Source organism: Pyrgilauda ruficollis, unplaced genomic scaffold, assembly GCF_017590135.1.
Source record: "Pyrgilauda ruficollis isolate IOZ18807 unplaced genomic scaffold, ASM1759013v1 scaffold26, whole genome shotgun sequence".
NCBI lineage: Eukaryota > Metazoa > Chordata > Aves > Passeriformes > Passeridae > Pyrgilauda > Pyrgilauda ruficollis.
This window is the reverse complement of record NW_024523933.1, coordinates 2,381,932-2,404,770: the sequence shown is the minus strand read 5'-3', so window position 1 is coordinate 2,404,770 and position 22,839 is coordinate 2,381,932. Positions and strand designations below refer to the sequence as shown.

Below are 22,839 nucleotides of genomic sequence, written 5' to 3'. Positions count from 1 at the left end.
CTCCAGGCTAAGAGAGCTACAAGAAGAAATTAACTCAGTGTGGTGGAGGAATACCCAGCAGTATCCTCCGATGAGGAGAGGATACATCAATCTCTGCTGATGGCTTAGGAATATGTTGCCAAATCACAGCAAAACACAGCTATTCCTTGACAGGAAGGTAACCCTAAAAAGTACAGGAGAAAAGAGCAGGATGAACATACCTTCACCCTTTGACCCACAGGTAATATAATGGATGATAAGCTTGAGCATTATCATCAAGTTGGGTTGCCAGACAACAAACTGTTGACCACATTACCCACACAACACTTCAAAGTGCCTTGCAATAGGCTACCACTTTCTTACTGCATGACATTAGACAGGTGGAAAATACCATGAAAAAATAGCTGGAATGCTCTTAATGTATTATCTTCTCTCCATTTCAGTGCAAATGCAGTTAGTGGTCCACTTAACCTGTTACGGTAGTATATTTTAAAAACAAATTTAATAGAAGTGCCTTTTGTAGTTTTTTTTTTTTTTTTTTTTTTGTAGCAATTGAAGGTACAAAGATACACAACAGTCTTCATCATCAAGGAAATGCATTTATGGTAGAGTAGGACAGTACAGCAGTTTCCTAAGATACTAAAAAAATAGCTCATTCTGCCATGTAAGTTATGCAAGCATCATCTTTAGTAACGGAAATCAGTACTATCAAAAGCAGTTCACGAAATAACAAATCAGCCATCTGTTGGACACTGATTTATTGAGAGACACTGATTCAGAACTGCTCCAGTAGTCAGATATTTACTGCTCAGAAAGAAGATAAATATGAAGCCTTCTGCCACACTGCATTTAAAGCTGTTCCCTTAGAAAACAGCACATTAAATACATGTAAAAATATGCGCCCCAAGTTTTTTTTCAGGTAGGAAAGAATCTGTGGAAGCTTCTGCTAGGGAAAGAAATCCAGAACTGTTGCATGAACTCCAGACAGAATGTCAAACATGCAATTACTTGAAATATAATTAAAAGTAACATAGTTATTACTTAAGGCCCTGAAGGAAAAACCCTGACACAGGATAGGTACATAGGTGAGTATACTTGAACTTTTCTTTGCATAATAAAGTGCCCAACAAAAACTGTGCAATCCTTCAAAAAGGAAAGCCACGAGGAAAAGAATAAAAAATTAAAAGCACAGAGATATCATTCTTTGCAAAGAGAAAAAACTGAACTCTCATCTCAAACGCACTCTCCAACTTCCGCTCCTTTTAATTAAATTGATGAATGCTGATAGCATAGAAATCAACAGATTGGAATAAACAGGCCATTTAAAATACATAAATGCACATTTAAATTAAGTCTGTGCTGATTTTCAATTTGTAAAATCTCATATGCACTCATTTTGAGTGTCATACCAATTCCCCTAAAAATAAGTTCACTAATGCATTCATGGTTTCAGAGCAGCTTACAGAAATAAAAATTGTTTTTAAATTCTACTTCCTTCACAAAGGTTTTTATTTTTGCTAATTTTAGCTTGCATAGAGGATCCTGTGTTTCATGGGTACAACCAAGGCTTGCCAAAGTTTGTTCACAAGTTGAAGACTGGCCAGTGAGCACCACCAGCAGTAACAGGGCTTTATTTGAAACAAAAAGCAACTCCCTTTGAAAAATTAAGCACATAATTATCCAATGAACACAATATCACAGTATTTACTCTCTCAGGTAATTATTAATTTTATTGCAAGCACCAAGATTAGAATGAATTGAAACTTGCTGTATTTAATGAGACAACTTTTTCTGCCCTCTCTCTTCTACAAGTGTTAAGTTGACCATCTATACCCAGTTTGTCTTATACTCTTCTCTTTGTTCCTGTATCTTGCTGTGTTGATCATCATTTAAAAAAGAGTCACACATTTTCAAATTCAGGCCATAAACTAATCTCTACCACTAGGGAAAGTACAAGGTAATGTTTTCTAAAAAACTACCCACTAATTATTTTTTTGTACATAAGGATTGGGGCATTACACACTTTAATAAGCAAATGCATGGAAACCTGTACAGCTACCTTTTGTAATACTATTAAAGACTAACCTTTCATAACTGTCATCTGCTCTCTACTTCAAAGCCTGCACTCTTTGAAGCTGACCTGGTGTTGCTGTTTGTTTTGTGAGTTGCCTGGCAGAGACATCTGAGCAATAGAGAATGAAAACAGCAGGAAAGCATCTTTACTGGGTATCCCAAATTAGCTGAAGAGCTACAGAAGGATATTCCAAATAACAGCAGCGGTGGCACACAGTCTACCTACAAACTAAAAGGAGCTAGAAACCAAGCAGATGCTACCTCCTCTTCATTAACAGTAAAAGCAGATTATGATGTTTTTCACAGGTAAAGTAAAAAAAAATAAATTAGGAAAAATCTCAGTGCACTTGTTTTGAAACTGAAGGGAGTCTTCATAATTTAAAATTGTGTTAACAAAGAAGTCACATTACCAAGAGCTGAAGGAACCTGAACTAATTAGCTGGAGTACCCTCTCATATGTGGAGGTAGGAAAAACCCTCCAAAGTTTAGTACTTTTCTTCCACGGTGCTTACTGCTGCTTCCTTTGCTCTTAAGGAGGACAGTCTCTCCTGCGACTGCAGATGCACAAATAACAGTAACATGTTCCATTAATGTTGAATGCCAAAACCTACATGCAATTAAGCCTGACCAAACAGTTTCTAGGAGCTTGAACATATTTGCTTTCCTGACAAAAATTCTGCAAACAAAAGCTCCTTCTGTAAGTAATGTACACGTGCCTTTGGTACACGTTCATCAAAAAGATTCCTGCCCTGGGAGATGAAAGCAGGCTTCCTCTCTCTCTCTCCCCTGTCTGACTGATCAGGCAGTAATAAGTCATTCTTAAATGATGGGAACTCCACAAACACATTCCTGGGCAACAGGTGACAAGAAGAAATTTTGAGTGCTCACTGCTTCTCCATCTCTCCTGAACCCAAACTGAGATAGAATCATAGAATTGTTTAGGTTAGAAAAGGCCTTTAAGATCATCGAGTCTGACCATTAACCCAGCACTTCTAAGTTCACCACTAAAGTGCCACATCTACATGTCTTGTAATAACCTCCAAGGATGGTGACTCTACCACTGCCCTGGACAGTCTGTTCCAATGCTTCAAGTGTTTAATTGAAGAAAAATTTTCTAAACCTCAATTCTGAACCACACAATTGGTTGGCCATATGTCACAACTGGAGGTCATTTCTTCCTGGCCTGTCACTTGTTACTTTGGAGAAGAGGCTGACCCCCACCTGGCAGTTGTGGAGAACAGTAAGGTCCCCACTGAGCCTCCTTTTCTCCGGGCTAAACATCCCCATCTCCCTCAGCTGCTCCTTATCAGACCTGTGCTCCAGACCCTTTACCAGCTCCATTGCCCTTCTCTGGCCACACTCCAGCACCTCAGTGTCTGTCCTGCAGTGAGGGGCCCAAAACTGAACACAGGATTTGAGGTGTGGCCTCACCAGTGCTGAGTACAGGGGCACAATCACCGCCTGGTCCTGCTGGCCACACTCTTGCTGATACAGGCCAGGATGCCATTGGCCTTCTTGGCCACCTGAGCACACACTGGCTCACGCTCAGCTGGCTGTCAACCAGCACCCCCTTGTCCTTTTCCGCTGGGCAGCTTTCCAGCTACTCTTCCCCAAGCATCGAATGTTGAGACCCAAGAGCAGGACCTGGCACTTCACCTTGTTGAACCTCATCCAACTGGCCTGTCCCATCCATCCAGCCTTTCCAGATCCCTCTGTAGAGTCTTGCTATCCTCCACAGATCAATGTTTCTGCCCAGATTGGTGACATCTGCAAACTGACTGAGGGCACAGCTACCCTTCCCCCACCCCCCTTGTCTGCCCTTTCACTGCAGTGCGCCATTGTGTAAACACACTTTCTGAGAAAACCAACTTCTAGTCCTTCATTCCAGCTTTTCTCCTGATAAAACTCACATTGTTCATTAAAGGAAGGAATTTTAGCAAGCAGCTTTGGCCCACACCTGACACAGCATAGGCACAGAGCACCTGCCTTAGCCCTCCTGTGCTGGCAGCCCTGTGCACACTGAGAGCAGCTGCTGGGCCACCCATTGCTCACATGGCACCCAAGCAAGCAGAACTCAAGCACTCAGACTCATCCTATTCGATGCCACCATTCCCTGGATTTGTAGATTTAAGTCTTATCCTAGCAATGAAACAAACAATACTGAGCAAAAAATAGAAGTCATTTACAAATGCAGTCACATTATTTAGGTGTGATCACGATGCCAGACTGAGTGCATTACCTGGATAACTAGGGATTTCTGTATAAGTTATTTATCCAACTAGCTTGTCGAATACATTCACAAATAATTCAAGCAGAATTAGAGAAAACAGAATTGAACTAAGGACTTTGCTTGCAGCTCTACAAGGAACACACTTCAGAAAGACAAAATGTTGTTTATAAAAAGAAAATTATCCTTTTGCAAGAGATTCTGTTCCTCTTGAGGGAATAAAAATATCACAGTGAAATGGCAAATACTACTAAACCACCAGCACTAAGTGACTTTTGTATGATTTCCCAACAGCAGCCAACATTCAATACCAGAGGCAAGCTCAGATTTCAAAGAATAAAATGTTCTGCACAGAGAGAGAGGGTTTTGCAGGACAAGTGGAGTATCATTACCAATGCATCTTATGCTGTACTTATTCAGCTTGTGTGGGCGTGCCTTCTACATAACCATCTGATGTGTGATTTTACAGTTACACTTCCCATGCCAATATCAGTAACAAAACCTCTTAAATTAACTCATCTTCTGAGAGCAAAAGTAGCTTTAAAGCAACTATGCTGAATATAGCATAGGCAAATACATGTACCAGCTTATTTCAACAGACTTTCAGCCATTCTTATTCATTATTCTTCTGAAGCTTTTCATGCAACTTCCAATGGCTTAATGAAAAACTGTCATATGTTAAATTGCTAATAATTAATGATAACATTTTTCCCTGTGATTGTACAAACTGGTCACATACAGAATACTGGTCTAGATTAAGAGATCTACCATGATTTTATTCATCTTTTCAGATAGATTTACATACAATGTTCCACATTTGCTAAAGCTTAACAATAGCAGATTGCTTGACTGATTTATCAAATCAAATTAATTCCTTCCATATGATTTGTGTTTGATTTTTTCCTTAGTTTTGCTTCTTGGAGTTTTCCACAGAGCTACAGAAGTTAAAAGCAGCTTTCACTGTATGCAACCTTTCCAAAACCACACACAGGAACATCCACATGGGGCCAGATCAAAAAACTCTATCAAGCCCAAGATCTCATCCTCCCATGTAATCCCAAGTGGCTGCCTAAGGAAAAGCAAAAATAGACAGGAAAGATGCTTCTCCCTTGTGGACTCTCTAAGCTAGATGTGGTTTCCATACACTAAGTAACTCTTAAAAGATTTCCCTTCTTTAAACTTCTCCACTATCCCTTGAATGCAAGTAAACTTTGATTATTCACATCATCTGTTGGCAAGGAAGCCTACTTCCCCTTCACTGATTATTCATATAGCATGGCATGCAGTGACCAGTTGAATCACTTGTCCACACCATCTACTAGTGGTTTTTTTTTGTTTATTTGTTTGTTTTAAGCTTGCAACTTTGTCCAGCTCTGCCCTTCATCCATCACCTCTCATTCAGGACTCTCAGTGTGCTTAACTAAGCCTGCAGGGGAAGCTATTCCTACTTCTAGTCCAAGAGATGCCATGAGCGTGAAGATATTCCAGTTCCATAGATCTGCTTTTGGGGGAATTTGGGCAAGTGAGAAAGTGAGAAGAGGGAAAATGATCCAGGCTCAAATCTTCATGTGGTATTACACCACCAGCAAATGCCAGATTAACCACAGCAGCGCAGTACAGTACAATTGGTTTTCCTATTCCTAACACTTGTTTCTGGAATAAGGTTGGGTCCTTTTCTTTCTCCTTTTTTTTTTTTTTTAATTTTGGGTTTTTGTTTGTTTGTTTTTGTGTCATTGGTTGTACTTTTGTTTGTTTGGGGTTTTTTTTGACTGGCACTGAACACTGCCTTCACAAAACCTCTGACCCCTTTATCTCAGGCCTGAGCAGTATTAGCTATTCCAGAACTCATCATTTCATACACAAAACCGAAATTGTTCTGATTTTTTTGTTCTCATTAAAGTAACCCAAATTTCCTTCTATTTTTTACATAAAAAGAGCACAGTTTATGACAAAAATAACCTGAAAACTACTACTAAAAGCTGCTTACAGGAGTAGTTAACAGCGGTATACTTGGACAGATTAGGATTCAGTTGTGGAATTGTACAGTAATTCTTTAACTGCACAGATCCGCATTGAAAATACATGACAGCTTCAAGTCAAACCACACATAAATAAACTGCCTTCTGTTAGCTCAGGCATTTTTAGCTAGTGCTTTACCAAGTACATCCCTCACCCCCGAAAATTATCACAGTTGAGGGCATAATGCAACATCAGGTCACAGAGTTAAAAAGAATACATTACTGCATCATAAATCTGACAAGCGTATTTCAGTGGTTATTCACAGGGAACAAGTGGCTGTCTGTAATTTAATAGCCTTTGCAAGAGCAGAAGTATTTTGAACTTGGACTCCCTTTCCCCGCCCCAGTTAAATATTTTATCATATAATGCACTGGAATCCACGTCAGTTGATGCATATCTGTACATACTGGGTTCAAAGGTGTGTGCGTGTTTACATTTGCAGGACATTTTTTCTGGAAGGGAAAGGAAAGAGGAAATATCATCAGCATTAGTCAACCTTCTTACTCTAGTCCCAGAAACCAGCTGCAGCAGCTTTCAAAATTTTGCTTTCTGAGTCAGGTTCTGATACCATGCTCCCTCTCCGGGCAGACAGAATTGTAGGGAGGGGATACATATGCTGGAGGGCAGGGCTGTTGGGAGGACTGGCTCTGCAGGAACCTCATATGACATCCAATAAGCACAAAGTCCAAGTCCTGCCCCATGGATGGACCTAATTCCTGTAACTGCAGAGCGGGGTGGAGAGCTGGGCCTGGCAGTCCTGCCGGGCCAAACCTCAGCCAGAGCCAGTTCTGGCAACACTGGCCAACAGCACCCAGGGCTGAATGAGACGGGCATGGGCGTGCAAAGTGAGCACAGCCAGAAGGCTGACAGACCCTGTCACTCCCCCTTTGCTCAGCACTTATTATGCCACCTCTGTAATGCTGCCGTCTCCAGTCTGGCAAAGACATTGATAAACTGGAGCAAATTGAGTGGAGATCCTGAGCTTGATCATCTAGCTTGTTCAGCCTGGAGAACAGTTCCCCTGTTGGGTTTTCTTTTGTTTTTGTTGTTGGGGTTTTTTTCCTTTTGTTTCTCAAAGACAACAGATCTCTATCATTTCAAAGAAACATGCCTTTGTGTGGTTAAGCTTGGCTGCTATCTAGGGCTCTTGATTTCCAACCCTCCACCCCTTCTTATCATCTAACCATGTGGTGAGACATTATTTTGTTTAATTGGTTTCAGTGACGGCATGAAAACAACCCTGTAGCCCTCTGGAAATGCAGTTTATAAGAATATTTGAAATTGTTATTTCATTGCCAATTGCATTCTGTAACATGCACAGCAAAAAAAAAAAACCAAAAACCCAAAACATTAATGTCACTTTAAAGGATACAGTAAGTGCTCCAATTAAGCAGTAATAATAATTAGAACTGAAATCTCTGAAAGGAATAAAAATGGCCAGAAGTAGGGTTTTGCATGAAGTATGGTCAAAACCTGTCAATACACTGTTCAGCTTTACTTTCTCTATTTACAGAGTTTGGTTAACTGGCAAACTCCTGTATCCATGGAAAACTTCAAGAAGTCAGCTTCCCCCACTATTTAAATATAGCAGCTCTTCCTGTTGAGTTGCCTGCAGAAAAACTAACTGAACTTCAGCAATTTAGCAGTAAAATACAATTTAGAATAATACAATAGTGAACTTGGATACACATTTCTGTGTAATTGATAAAAAAAGAATAAGCTTATGTTAAGTCATTTAATTTCCAACATCAAACACAAACACTTTTTTTGTATGAAGGAAAAAAGCCACCACCAAAAAATTATCTTTACCTTCTTTTCTAAGGCACTCACTGCTACTCATCAAAAATGCTGTCTTCCCTCTCATGCATTGTTTTATAAACTGCATTTAATCCTGGGGAGTTAGGGGATTAAAATGAATACAGGTATTTAAGATTTAGATGGATTCCCATGGGAATCCTAAAATGCTAGACACTTCTGTTAATACAAACAAACATAAAGGCCTTCAGTAATAATGGTTTCATAGCCACTTCCCCCCCCCCCCCAAAGTTATCCCAGAGACACTTTTGAAATGTAATAGAATCAATATGACAACTTTGACCAAACCAATGCAATTCAGCAGAAAGCTACTGCAATCTTCTTCAGGGAATCATTCACTTCTGTAGAAGAACTACCTGAATTCCAATTCAAGCCTGTGGATCTGTGTCACTAGAGATACTTGAATTGCTTCTGATACAACTAACACATGCTACCTGCATTGTTACTCCGAATTGTTGAAACTCCTCCTGTACACATGTAGGTACAGGGACAGAACTCCAGAGTTCTTCATTCTTAGAGCAGAATCATCTTCACAAAAAAGCAAACGCTATCAAAAGTATAATCTGATAAAGGAAGTGTAAATTATTAACTTTTAAATTACTCAACAGCAAAAGTGATCTGTCTCCAATGTTATTGATAATGACCAGAAAATAAAGCAGACAGATTAAATAGCACCACACCTAACACTTTATAGACTTTAAACCTAAGAATTGGAGGTAAATTTCTAGCAGGTATGGTCCAAAGTCCGGAACATATTTTATTGCCTGCAACGTTTTTACTGGAATGATTTACAGTTTGACCAGATTAGTGACATGAGCATGAATATTTTACACTTAAGCACATCAGTTTCGCAAAACTGAAGAAAACCAATTTTTTCTTTATCTCTGCATAATTTTCCTAAGTACTAAGAGAAGTAAAATGTGCAAAATGACTGATCTTGAAATTAGTTATATCATTAGGAAAAAAAAAAATAGCAATTTCAAGATTTAGAATATCGCTATACCCAGGAAGCAAATACATTTCTTTGACAATGCCCATAGCAAATAGAGAATTTACACATTTACAAAGTTGTAGAAACATTTCTAGAGTCAATCTGAAGTGCTGCACTTTTCCACTTTTAGGGAACTGTCACTAGGAAGCTTAGTTATCACAATAAAGGCCTATTACAACCATATGTGTAAAAATGTTATTTCGTGAATATAAATGGGGGAAAGCTGCATCCATTGTCCTTATTAAATTTTGGTTAAATGGTTTGCATTTCAGTTTTCAAGACCCACAAAAAGCTGTCTCATTTGTTTCACCTCAGCTTGAATTCAAAGACAATTTCTAAAATGCTCATCTTTTGGGATTATTGACTCTTCAGTCACATAGGTTTTCATAAGCAAGAGAATTTAAGCAGATACAAGTTTTGGTCCAATCATTTTCATACTTCATGCACTGAAGCACTTGGCTTTCATCCATCTCACCACTTTCTATTCTAGCAAAATAAAAAGGCAGGAAAGGGTGGTTCTATGTTGTGTGAGTGTTTTGAGTTGTTTGGAGTTTTTTTATTTAGAGGTCAAATTAGAAAATAAGTTTTTCAACTCATTAAAATGCATGTTTCTTGGAAAAATCAGCACAGCAAGTTCAGGTTCAGCTCTATCATACTCTCTTATTGCAAGCATTCAATTCTTGAGCAAAAAATTTTTCAAGATGATATAGTAACTAAGCAAATAGATATGAAAGAAGACCACAAATTCAGTATTACCAACAGAAAACACCAGCTCTGAACTATCTGTCCACAAATTGATCTGCATTCTCTCTCCTTTCATTGTTGTTTTTGAGGTTGGTTTGGGGTCTTGTTTGGTTGGTTTTTTAAGTATCCATTTTCAGGGTATTTAACTATATCTCCTTTGAGCAAAATACGACAAAAAATTCTTCCTGAAGGGCAAAACAAGTCCCAAAAGAGTGTCTCATCATCACACCTCAAGCTTTGAGGTAGCTGATTTGCCAGTTTAAAGAGCTGAGTGATACTGGAAAAGCAAACCCAAAAAATTTCTCCAAAGACTGAGATGTGGTATTGCTTTTACACTTAAAGCTCTCAAAAAATTTCCAAAGAGCCTTGACAACACTTTTCCACACAAAAAGATAATCTTTTCAGGAATTTCTGTGTAGATTGCTTTCTTCTGTGGTCTGCCCAACAGTGCTAACATTCATCCCATAGAATATAAATTTCACTTTGCCATTGTTTACCCTGAAAAAAAGCACCCTGAGCAGGAAACAGAAGTGGAATCAGGAAATGCAGCATATTCCCCATGACTAGAGAGGAAGAACATCCAAGTCATAAGAAACATCCACTACTATTAAAAATAATATTTTTTAATTCAATATCTACTATATCAGGAAATAGTGTACAGCTACTTCCTACCACAAAACCAGTAATTTGCACTGGCCATATTGTAATTTAAATTACAGGCTAAAGAAGACAGGTACTAGAGGGCACTGTGTTTAGCTTAACTCACTGCTAGAAGGCTTCCCTTCTGACAATCCCTAAAAGGAGAGGGTTTCTTAATAAGACACAATAGCTGTGATATGCAAAATAGTCATTCTGTACATATGCTTAAAATACTTAAGGTTGGTATACTAGTTCACTCTTATATAATCAGAAGAGCACCCCATGAAATATATCTTGCTCCAAATGGAACAACAGGTGCAGAATATGTCCTTACAGCCATACCACACAGCAACTATTTAATTTTCTCAGGTTTTATTTGGAAAGCATCTATTCTCTGAACCACTTTTTTGGGTGGCATTTTAAATTCAGAAAGTGTTATCTCTGAACTGAAATAGAGAGCCTGTCTCAAAAGCTCAGCTGAAATGCAGGAACACAAGGATGAACATGCATGTAACAGTTGTCACTTCTCTCCAGTTGGCTTTAGTTAGATAGAGCTTTATGTTACAGAAAGCATGGCATTTTAATTTTTCCAGGATTGCTTTTTGTTTAGGAATTCATGAAAAAAAATATGCTAAAGAAACATTAAATGGATTAAGTTAAAAACTACCCAAAATTTTGAAATGCCAGGGCCAAAGTCATAGCTCTGTTATTTCATCTCATGTATGCACTTAGTCCCACTTCAGCAAAATTTCTCCAACAGGGTTTTCTGCTTGCTTTATAGAATTAACATATTACAAGATTGATAATGAATATGTGGAAAAAGTGCAGGCCAGCAAAAAGATGAAGGCCCTATCCAAATATCAGGTTCTGCAAGGTGATGAGATACTTCGATCTATCTTGGGAAAAGAATCACAGAATGGTTTGGGTTGTTAGGATCATCTAGTTCCAACCCTTCTGCTCTGGGCAGGGACACCTTCCGCACCAGACCAGATTGCTCAAAGCCCTATCCAATCTGGCCTCAAACACTTCCAGGGATGGGGCATCCACAGCTCCATCTATTCCAGTGCCACTCCACCCTCACAGTGAAGAATTTCTTCCCAATATCTAAAACTAAACCCAACCTATTCCAGTTTAAACTATTACCCCTTGTCTCATCTTATGCATTTTTGTGACAAGTCCCTCTCCATCTTTCTTTTAGGCCCCTTTTAGGTGCAGGAAGGTCTCCTTGGAGCCTTCCCTTCTTCAGGCTGAACAACCCCAGCTCTCTCAGCCTGTCTTCATAGAAGAGGTGCTCCCTGCTCACCTCCATGGCCCTCCTCCCGAGTCACTCCAGCAGGTCCACATACTTCCTGTGGTGGGTGCCTGAGAGCTGGACACAGTGCTCCAGGCAGGGCCTCAGTTTTTTGTTTCATTCAAGACATACTCTAAATATAACAATGTAGTAATAATATTAGTGGCAGCCAAGTATTTTAGTTTGCCCTGTTATTGAAAAATGAAATTAGTATGGTAAAACTTCAACATCAGAAGTCAGGGCTGTGGTAGCTTTTAAAAAGTTTTCTATTTTGCAGTAAACTTTCTTTTTTTTCTTAGTTTAATATTTTACTCCATTAACATATATTTTAAAATTTAATATTAGAATTTAATTATATTCTTCAACTGGAGATCTCATTTTACAGAATTATACATTTTTTTCATGCATAAGAATTAATCTGCCTCAAAGGCAAATTTGAATTTACACTCTCACTCTCAGCATTCAGGCTGCCTCCTTTAAAACCGATAACTGAGATAACAAACTCCATCAGAATTGATGCTTGGCATCTGCCTATGTGAACTCTCTTATAACTCCTTGGCATGATTTTATTAAGAACCCTTCCACAGCTGGGAACAACTGGGTGTGTCACCCCTAAAGAGCTGGGTGAGGAAGTGCTTAACATTTTTAAATAGTAACCATGCTGACAACTGAGAGTCACTAAGCTTGTATTACATTCTTACTTTGACAGAACCAAAATAGATCAAATGAAGTATTAAGACAATCTTGCATTAGTACAAATAAATTTTAAAAACCTTCACTAACTGCTGTGTTGTAAAACATCTCCAAATAGAAATAATAAAACACTACGGCAAGAAACAAAAATCAAATATGCCAAAAGAACTGAAGAGGGACACACATGCATTTACACAAATAACTAGCCACTGAACAAGATGATATGCACATGACTGCCAGACAGGGTATGTGAGGAGTAAGTCCATCTGGATGATCCTTCTTGGAACACATGACATATTACTCTACTATACTACTGAGCAATAACTTCTGCAGATTTACAGAAAGACTGAACTATAAATCTCAGACATTAATCCACACTCCCATTTTCACTGGCAGAAAAGAAATCATCCATGCCAGGACTATTTTTCCACACCACCCAACTACTAATCTTGCTGATCTGGCAAAGCATAAAGTTTGCAAGGGTTGGAGCAGCAACCAGTAATTTTAGCCAGCCTCTTTCACACAAACTTCTAAACAATAAAATTTTAAGGAGCTTTTTCTTTGCAAAAAGGATAATCACATAATCACTTGGAACTGAAAGTCTGGGTATGTAAGAGGATTCTTGCTTCTCTTGTCCCAGATTACTTCTAGTAATTATAGAGGAGGGTTTCACATCATGCCTGTGCATCATCTCAGTTGCAAGAGAAAACAAAATACAAGTGAAAGTTGTAGCCTCCTCACCAGATAGAAAGATTATTTTCTTGGAACAGATTCTGTTCATGAAGAACTGAGGGTCTTGACCTTAACTCAGGTGACACAAGAACACTGCACCACATAACAGAGTTTAGTAACTCTGAACAGCTTTGCGGCGGTGCTCATCAGACAGAGTGCTGTCAGCAAAGGCAAAAGGCAGCAAGCACACTCAGAAATAAAGTACAAGGAGGAAATAACTCTTCCTGTTGGGAAGGGGGCTTGCCCAGCTGGTACAGGATGGCAGTCTGAGATGGCAACAGCCTGAGGGCATATGACTTCCCACAAGGTAAAAAGGAGACAGCACAGGTAACTGCCAGGGAGCAGAGACAGGAGAAGCACATGGAACACCACTTCACAGAGCTCATCCATTTCTAAAGGGAGGTGTTCCTCCTGAGGACCTGCCCAGCTCCTGAGGTGACAGATCAATTGAACACGTGTAACAGGGACAGAGATGCAACCTCCCAGACAATGTGAAAGACTGATTTTGCTCTTACATAAGATGACAACTCTTGTGTCCTCCTTAGCAGCAGCAGCAGATCCACCCTTTTAATGGCACCTTCCTCTGACCAATTTTCAACATCCAAGGCAAATCAAGCACCTTGTCATACCTGACAGTACATGCATGTCCTACCAGCACCCTGTTCTCTGCCACCCCAGCCTGTTAAGCTGACTTTTCCAAGCAACAGTTTATTTAATCTATTTTGGGAAGATAAAAAACCCTGAGCTAACAGTGGTGCAACAGCAGAACACAGCAGTCCTCTTGCGGTGTCAAAACACACACTGCTTCAGGCACACATTAATGTTATCCCATACAACATATCACAGCTGCTTTAAGATGTGGGCAGTTAGCCTCAGGTGATAGCAGCAAAATGAATTTGCTTAGGAATGTTAGAAATCCAAAAGTTAAATGCAATCTTTTGAGTAAGTCAGCAGATGAAAAGTTTTACTTCTTGGTGACAATTATTTATTTCTAATTATGAAACTAGAGTTAACAGAGGATAAGACAAAAGCAAGCCATGAAATAATACCCCTTTTTCTGAGGCCTGGCATCCTACAAGTTTTGAAGACATTTGTAATTCATCTTGAATGTATGAAACTACTTATTTCTACTAAATAATAAAAAGACACATCAGATAAAATTCCTGATCAGACAGTATTTCTCCCCTGACACAAATATAAATCTCTCTGAAAATCCTCTGAAGAATAGCTTGCCCTCTGAGTAATAAAATTATTTCTGTAATTAAGTTTTCAATGGAGAGAGTTATCTTCATGTAACTTACTTCCTTCATTTCTTGGAATAAATCTTTCCTCCCATCCCTCTCCAACCTCCTAAATACATCAAAAGTGCTAGTATATTTAGGACACCACTTTACAGCACGCTCAGATACAGAAGTTTTGAATTACTCTGGAAGCATTTAATACACACTGTGGGACTGTCATATGATATATAATGTGTGGAGAAGCAAACTCATACTGAAACAAATTACAAGAACATGGTTCTATGGCTGGCAGTTCTTTTGACTCTAACCCAGACCCCCCACACTGCTGTCCATAAGAAGTACTCAGCAGTTAAATCTGCTTTTTTGAAAAACACTAATTAAACCATTGCTGAGAAAGTACCATGTAAAACCATTGTTGCCTTGTGACAACTTCAAATTCCAGCCTTACTCTTTGCTCACGGAGCCGGGAAGGGAACTGGTGGTGCTGCAAGGACCCAAAAAAAGCCTGGGTTACAGACCCACTGGATGGATTTCACAGCTGACCTCTCCTGGGCGCCGCGGTTTAACGTCGGGACGAGTTGGACAACATACCTTGCACAACAGTTCGCTATCTTGACCTCTCCGGGGTTCCAGCTTGTCGCTACTGACGCTGCTGAACGCCAGCTCCCGACCGCCTCCAACCCTTCCCAGCCATACCCTCAGAGCAAACCTCCACCAAAACAACTTTTGCTAGGGCTTTGTGAGTAATTTAAGCACGGCAGAGGTTACCAACCCTCCGGCTTTTGGCATGACGTAGGAACTGGCAGAGAGAATACCAATGTCCTGGAAGTGTGCCAAGTCCCTAAACAGCAGATTAGTGAGAAATTACGTTTCGGGTATGAGTCAAAGACTGAAAACACATTGCCATCTCACATATCAGACCTCAAAACAGCATGAACTTTCATTCTGAAACCAGGCAGAGAGAATGTCAACAGGCTACCACTCGACCCACCTACAAGAGATTTCTTTCTAATTAAAGCAGCTACATATCATTTCACAGTACTTTTTTCCTTGTATTTATAGAAGGATTACTGCCTGTTCCTCTTTGATAAAACTGGTAATTTAAGACAGGAATCAATCCCTCACATTTAACTTGACAGGTTTCCAGCAAAACCCACTAAAGATTTTATTTTTTTGGAGGCAATAAATTCACCTTTTTGTCCCTATTATTTTGGGACAGTTAACACTGTAACAAATCAATGTGCCCTAGGATGATTTTTGCCTTGACATGATTTTTGACTTATTTTAAAACTGTCTATACAGTACTTTACTGTATATACAGTAAAGTTTCACCCCAATCTCTCAGAAACTGGTAATAAAATTCTTATTAGGAGACAGAGCACTCTTGAAATATGAAAATCCACTAAATATATTTTAGAACTAAGCCACTGCTATTTTACAGGAAAACTCCCATCTCCCTAAATATGCCAATTACATGCAATTCAGTACTTAATTTCTACTCACACACACACATACACCCCTTGACAGGGGATGTGACACTCAGAGACAAACATCTGATTAATACATGGAGTGGCAAGACCAGCAGTCCTTCAGGACCACTATACCTAAGCCTCAAATCCATTTGGATAAGTATCAGAAGTACCACCTCAACCTTTCAGATTTACAGTGGTAATCACAAATCATAAAGAAAAGCGATGCTTTTGATACCATTTAACAATTTTGCTCCAAGTCTAAAATAAGCTGAACAATTTCCATTTCAGATTAAATGGTGTAAATATTCATTAACAATTAGTTTGCTTGTAAGGTAACTATTATAATAATATACTAGTATAACTAGTATAATAATACTTCATTTTTTAAATTACATTTCTGCAAGTCTTATCCTCTAGCTTTAAGAAGGCTGCAACCCTCACCACAGTATTCAAAACTGCTCATACCAGATTAAAAGAAGAATTTTCCATAGGCAAACATTAGAAAAAAAAATAGACCGTGAAAGAGCTTAGAGGGAGAAGGGAAAGGAGAAAACAAAACCACAAAACTCACTTGACTGTAACTCGATTGGACAAATCCTGAAGATCTCCTGGGTGAAAAAGCTGAGCTTCTTTCAGTCCAATGTTTTCGCACGCTTTCAGAAAAACATTTATATTATCCTGCAAAGAGAAGTAGAAAGCAGTTGCTCAGTTAAGAGCACTAAGCAGGTTTTGCAAGATGATTAGTACTAGCCTTTAAATGTCAAAGTCCAGCTCACATAAATGAAACTGGAAAAGCAATCTTCTGGATCATAAACACTGCTCGTTTCTCGTGCACACAGGCAGGCTGGGCTGCGATCGCAGGGACTGAGGGGTATGTTAAAGATTACCTGGCATAAGGCAGCGGTGAGCCAGTAGGCAGCAATCTCCACTTTGATGTCAGCTCTGCTCAGCAAACAAAACGCCCTCTTCCTAGCTTTGCACGACAAGCCTCACCTCAATGCCTTTAAAAATAACTCCAGCTACTGACATTCACCACCCAGAAACTCTTGGCAGGGGAGGAAGAAGAGGAGGGACTCTTCGTTTCTATGCTCACAGACTGATGAGGGAATACTGCACCTGGAGTCTGGGTTTGGTTGCTGAGCAGAGCTCCGGAGAGACAGAAACCAAACTGTATTCAGAGCTGCTGCTGCCTTGCTTGTGGGGGGGTTTATTTCCGAGTCCCTCCCTTCCCCTTCCCACATCCACACCCCCTCCTCAACTTCACACCGACCTGTTACAAAATATAGGAGCAGCACCCACTCTCTGCACCTGCTGCAGGATGGACTGACCCACGAGAGAAATGTCAAAAAAGAATAAATCTAATGATATATACAGAGATTATACAACTTGTGATCCCTTTCCACTTCATGAACAGTGGGCAATAGGCAAGAAATTCCTTCTCGTTAAGGCGGAATGCTATCAACAACAAAAGAATGTGCCCTCTTGTGCACTTGCTTCCTTCAGCTGCAAGCCAAAGGAAAAGGTACATGAAATTACTTAATTCATAAGTTACACACAGCCTTGTCATTAATAGTTTGTAAGTCAAGGTGCTGGTATCAAAATTTCCTAGTATGGAGAAGCTCTGCTTTAGCAATTTAATATGCTTTAAATTTTTTTTTGACACATAATCACTGGATGTAACAGTTATTCCTTCATTTAAAATTGATTTAAAAAACAATCTACAAAGAAAATAACAGCTGTTTCTAATAAAGAAAGTAAAACAAACCCAAGAATCCCCACAACCTTCTGTTTTGAAGGTCCCTGGGATTCTAGTATTTCTTATCAGTCTGTAAACATGGCTTAATTCAAGGAAAATATTTGAGCAAGGTATTCCCCATGCAGGCTGCGGGCTCTGCGTTACCGCATCTGAAAGATCCCAGGTGTCTCATACCTTGAAGGTTATCCCCAAGGCCTGATGTGATGTGCCACAGTGGGGGCTGCTACCTGATGGCAATCATGGGGGACACAATGTGGTGGCAGATGAGAGGAGGAAGCTGGGAAGGATGGAGGAGAGGCAGCCTCACCTATGCCCAGACACTGCTCCCTGCAGTGCCCAGGGGGATGCCTGCACATTTGCCCAGGGAAGAGCTTCTTGCTGTGAGATGCAGCCTCAGAAGGGGCATTTGTTTTTCCTTTCCATGTAATGCCCCTTTTTTCTTTCCATGCAATATGGGGAAAGCTTTCTAGATGTGTCAACTTTATTCAATTAATATCTGAGTGTCACATTAGTACCAAACCAGCAAGGACTTGAAAAGGCATTGTTTTCTCTGTGTGGAAGAAGCCACAGGCTACAGTACCATTGCAAGAAGAGGAACTACTTACTAAACAACCATCAGGTCAGTGTTCAGGGGACTAGGGAGTCTATGAAACTGGCAAGTGAGGCACAAGAAGAAAGCAGCAGAGCAGAAAGAATGAGTAACTCCAAGGTAATGAACTGACACCAACACCAGTGAAGGCAATACGGTCTGATTGGTCTGCCCAGTCACCACAGCAACTCAGAGCAAACTCCCAAACCAATGGGTTACGTCAACCACAGGGCTGAAAATGAGCACATTGTGCAGGTAAACAAGGAAGAAGAGTCAGATTTAGAAAAATAGATGTCGTCTACACCCTGAGAGCAACAAAAACAGAGCAGAAGAGTTGCTCATCAGTGCATGCTTGGCTGCACAACCACCAAACTTCTGGCACATGACAGAATTAATTTTGAAGGTGTTTCAGCAATTAAACCTATCAAGCATCAACCTCCTGATAAATAGCACTTACAGCCCCTGAGAACATCCCTGCTGACAGGAGTCAAGACCGTCAGGAATGGGGTCAGAAGCAGGGAGAGATAACATGGAAGGCAGAACACTGTTAGTTACAGTGCACACGTGCAGGGTAAAACAGGGTTCAAAATCTTCCTTCCCTCAGCTCCCAAGCCAGAAGTTTGATCATGCCTGTCATCTCACAGGTTACTGCGCCAACAGCTGGTCTGCAGTCAGGGCCTGGAAATGACCCTCACAGCATCAAGAGGCACCATACCCAACAGGCTTTTTATCAGGTTTGCATATTGACAAAAAAAAGGTATAATTTAAACAAATTAGCACTTCTAAATACTGTCTTTGCCAAGTTATTCTTGACCATCCCTAATCATCATAGTCAATCAGCAAAGCCACAGGTCTTAAAATAGCTAGCAGCCATTTTAAACTCTACCAGAATAATGAATAGGAAGATGAATTTTAAATAGCACCACAGAAATAAGTAGGAAAAAAAAAGACAAGTTATCAACCTTGCAATTAAATTTATCATTAGAAGTGTGAACGGGAACATTTTTCAGAGATTAATGCACTCAAATATAGAAACTATTACACCATTCCTTTTACCAATATAACTGTACTTTAACAAGACTAATGGTCATTGCCACTGCAGCTTCAAGGGACATACTGCAATCTGAATCTCATCACACTTCACAAAAATAGTTCTTTTTAAACAACCAGACCTCAAAATCCTGGAAAAGCACAGCACACCAGACCTGTCTCCAGGTGACAAAAATCACTGACAAGATATGCTTAAGAGAAAAAGGCTCATACTTGTATCCACCACTCTCTTCTGCCACCAAGGTGTTCTCAATCTGTGTACACAAGAGCAGGCCATTTAAATTTAAGAAAGAAACAAATTAGCAGAGAAAAAGAATTATGATGCTAAGGGAAGATAAGGGACTTAAGACAAACTGGAGAATCTGGTACCAAAAAAGTGGATCATGAGAGGCAATACTGGTGCCACCTATCAGCACAAGAGAAGCAAAAGCAGAAGGGGAGAGAGGGGCTGCCCATTTCAAAAGCAAGGATTCATCATTAGACAGATTGAATATATTTTTGCAGAAAACAAAAGGTTCTGACCATTATTAGAGAAAGCTCTTGAACTAACAGGGATGAAATCATCAGTTAATTTTTGTTCATGTTATTAAGAGAACTCAATCACTGCATTTCCCTGAGCATCTGGAGTTGAAATAAGCATCACAGAATTACAGGTTTTAAATCACAACAAAAATAAAGCCTGAAGTCTAAACCACAAAATTCAAGTGTAATTAATTTCTGGTATGCTATTTCTACTTCTAAGTGTCTTAGTGAGACGGGGTGTGGAGGTTTGAATCAGACTGTGGGAAGGACTGGTTTTATCCCCAGATGGTGGGCATGATGGAACAGCAGAGCATTTCAAATGTTCCTAGCATGGCTTGAGTTTTACACATGCTATACAGACTTATGTTAAATGCACAATGTAGAACACTGGCTAGATAGAGCTATTACCCTTCAGGATTTCATTTTTGCCTCAAACTTCAAAGTGACCGCACCCAAAAGTGCTGCAAAGTCATAATATTGGAGAGATGGAGCTGCCAGTGGGAAGCAGGTCATCCACAAGCAGGCTTTTAAATACTGCTATTCCGGGAAAAGGCAAACAATACTGTACACTTGCAGCTCTGTACCTGACTTTCTGGTGCCCATGGGGCATCACTGGACACAAACCCTTCCCTCTGCCTGTTGTTAAAGCATTTCCCTCCAACCAATGCTTTGAAGGAGCCAAGATGTCATCTCTACACTGAAAATGAGACTGTGGTCCACACCCTCCCTCCAGCATCTGAGCAGAGCAGATGGACTGCCTCTTACCCCATGGACTTGAGAAAAGAGCTCCTCACCACTATCACTATCCTCCAGACCACAAAGAAGAAAGAAGCTGGTAATTCCACCAGGAAACACAAGAATTTGGACACCTTCCTTTAAAAATAACAATTTTAAATAGCAACTTAAAAAAAAAAAGGCAACAAAAAAAAAAACCCAAAAAACCTGAGGCACCCAGCAGTGGTTCTGTGTTGCACCTGTGATCAGCTCCTAATGAATGTCACCTTGGCAAGAATTTGAAAAGAAAGAGTGCTGGTGAGGTGCTGGTGGTGGGGAAGTACAGAGGTTCAACACTTATAAAACCAAAGAAAAAGAGTACTTCTAAACTAGAAAAAAAAAAAAAATCAGCATGAACAACAGGAAAGAAGAAAAGATGCAAAAAAGATCAAGAAGAGGTTGACCTTAAGTAGGAAAAAAACCCCAAAGTCACCTATCTCAGAACGGGCATAGAGTGTGGAGTGTGTAAAACAGGAAAAAAAAATTCCATGTCTAAAGTAAAAGCTAATTAAAAGAGGTCTCCCCATAAGAATGTGTAAATACTATCTTATTTTGACTACTTACATGCAGCGCAACATCACACTAAATTCACACTAAATTGTGTAATAGAGCTGCAATTTTATTTTTAAAAAATCCCTCATTATCATGATTATCTGGGTGGGACAGGAATATTAATTTAAACAAGTGTATAAATACATTTGCTTTCTTTAGGGTGCAGTCATGCTGTGTGGTAAGCCTGGTCTTCTCTCTAGTTAACTGTTTCTCTGAATCCCTGCGTATGCACCAAAACACCATGAAATCTTGTAGGCATACAAGTTATGGCACATTTTTCATATCACTTGGCAACAGGGAGAAAAACAATTTAATTAACATGTTGTTTTTAGGTTTTTCCTGAGTGTATCAGCCAATGAAAGACAGTACCCCAGGTTGTCTCCTATTCTGATACAAATACCCACTGTTTCAGTCAAACCCCTTATTTCTACTGCTATTCAAGCTCTAGTTTGGAGGGGAGAGTTTGACAGGAGAAGAGTGGGTTTTTTGTAGGTTTTGGGGAGGACTTTAAGCAGTTATTTTCAATGCATGAAGGGGATGGGACCCTATGCTTGCAAGGCTATGTTGCACTAAGTGTAACATCATCATCCAGACCATGATTTAGCACCAGAGGTTGTTTTCAGTTTCCAGGCTTTCAAAAAAAAAAAAAAAAAAAAAAAAAAAAAAAAAAAAAAAACCAAAAAAAAAAAAAAAAAAAAAAAAAACACCAAGTACGTATAGTGCCTAGCAACAAAAGCTTTTGACATTTTAAGAGTGACTGATGCATTTTTTTGGCTACAGAATTCTGAAAGTCATTTGAGTAGATCAGATTTAACAGACGTTTTTCCTTAGTCCTGCATTTATCAAGACATTTAGTCATCTTGAAGGAGACACAGCTTTCAACTCCGCATTCATGACAAACCCTCTTTATTAGCACCCTCATTCCCTTAAGTAAGGGCAATTTCCATCACAAAAACCTAGTATTTTTTCGAAGTAGAAAATATTTTTCATAGACACAGTTATACAGTCCACTCAAGTTGGCTCAAATCAATTTAATGCAGAATTTAGAGCTGCATTTGGCAGCAGCATCACCGCACAGCTACACATTGTTTATATTCAGAGGTGGGGTAAAGGAAAGAACCTACAGCAGGAGCTCGTTGAACAAGTTGGGTGACTTGCTCTTCCTTGGAGGTACGTTTCGGTGATTAGCTCCGGCTGCGGGTGCAGGCTGGGGCAGAAGGGGTGAGAGGATAGGAGGGAACAGGGCTTAACACAAACCCCGTGCTCTGACCGCAGGCCTGGGAGCCAGGAACTCCCCATTACCACCTTGACCTTGAATGTCAGGATGTTTAGTGTCCATTACCCACTCATCCCATCTGTAGTGCGTGATCACAGCTCCTACAGCTCTCTGTGTTTCTCTGATGGCCAACAGTTCCAACCTTGAACCAAATGCAGAAGGAGGAGTGGATAGGATACCTAAACTGCTCTTTTCCTCCCTTTTTGGGCCCAGAATGAAAAATAGTAATTAAAACAATCATCCTGCAGACATAATTTGACTTAGAGTGACCTCAGGGCTTCTGTTCAGTAAATTATCCCACCTATAACAGAGTGCACAGAGCTCTGTGTTGGCCAAAGATCAGAAACTGCATTAATTGCTTTGCCACTCCCCTCTGCGCGCTCTTCATTGCTTTTCCACACTGG

At 39.8% G+C, this 22,839-nt stretch overlaps 1 protein-coding gene across 10 annotated transcripts in view; it reads right to left on the bottom strand.

Moving 5' to 3' along the window:
• Positions 1-22,839, bottom strand: part of LMO7 (LIM domain 7) — a 97,041-nt gene that overhangs the window by 57,730 nt on the left and 16,472 nt on the right. For 7 of the 10 annotated variants that reach the window (XM_041471211.1, XM_041471222.1, XM_041471215.1 and 4 more), the window contains exon 3: positions 16,488-16,594. The gene's annotated coding sequence lies outside the window, so the exon portion shown is untranslated. Of the gene's footprint in view, positions 1-15,035; positions 15,143-16,487; positions 16,595-16,692; positions 16,766-16,803; positions 16,905-22,839 lie in introns of those variants that run through there. The other 3 variants (XM_041471214.1, XM_041471216.1, XM_041471217.1) reach the window with 3 other exon arrangements.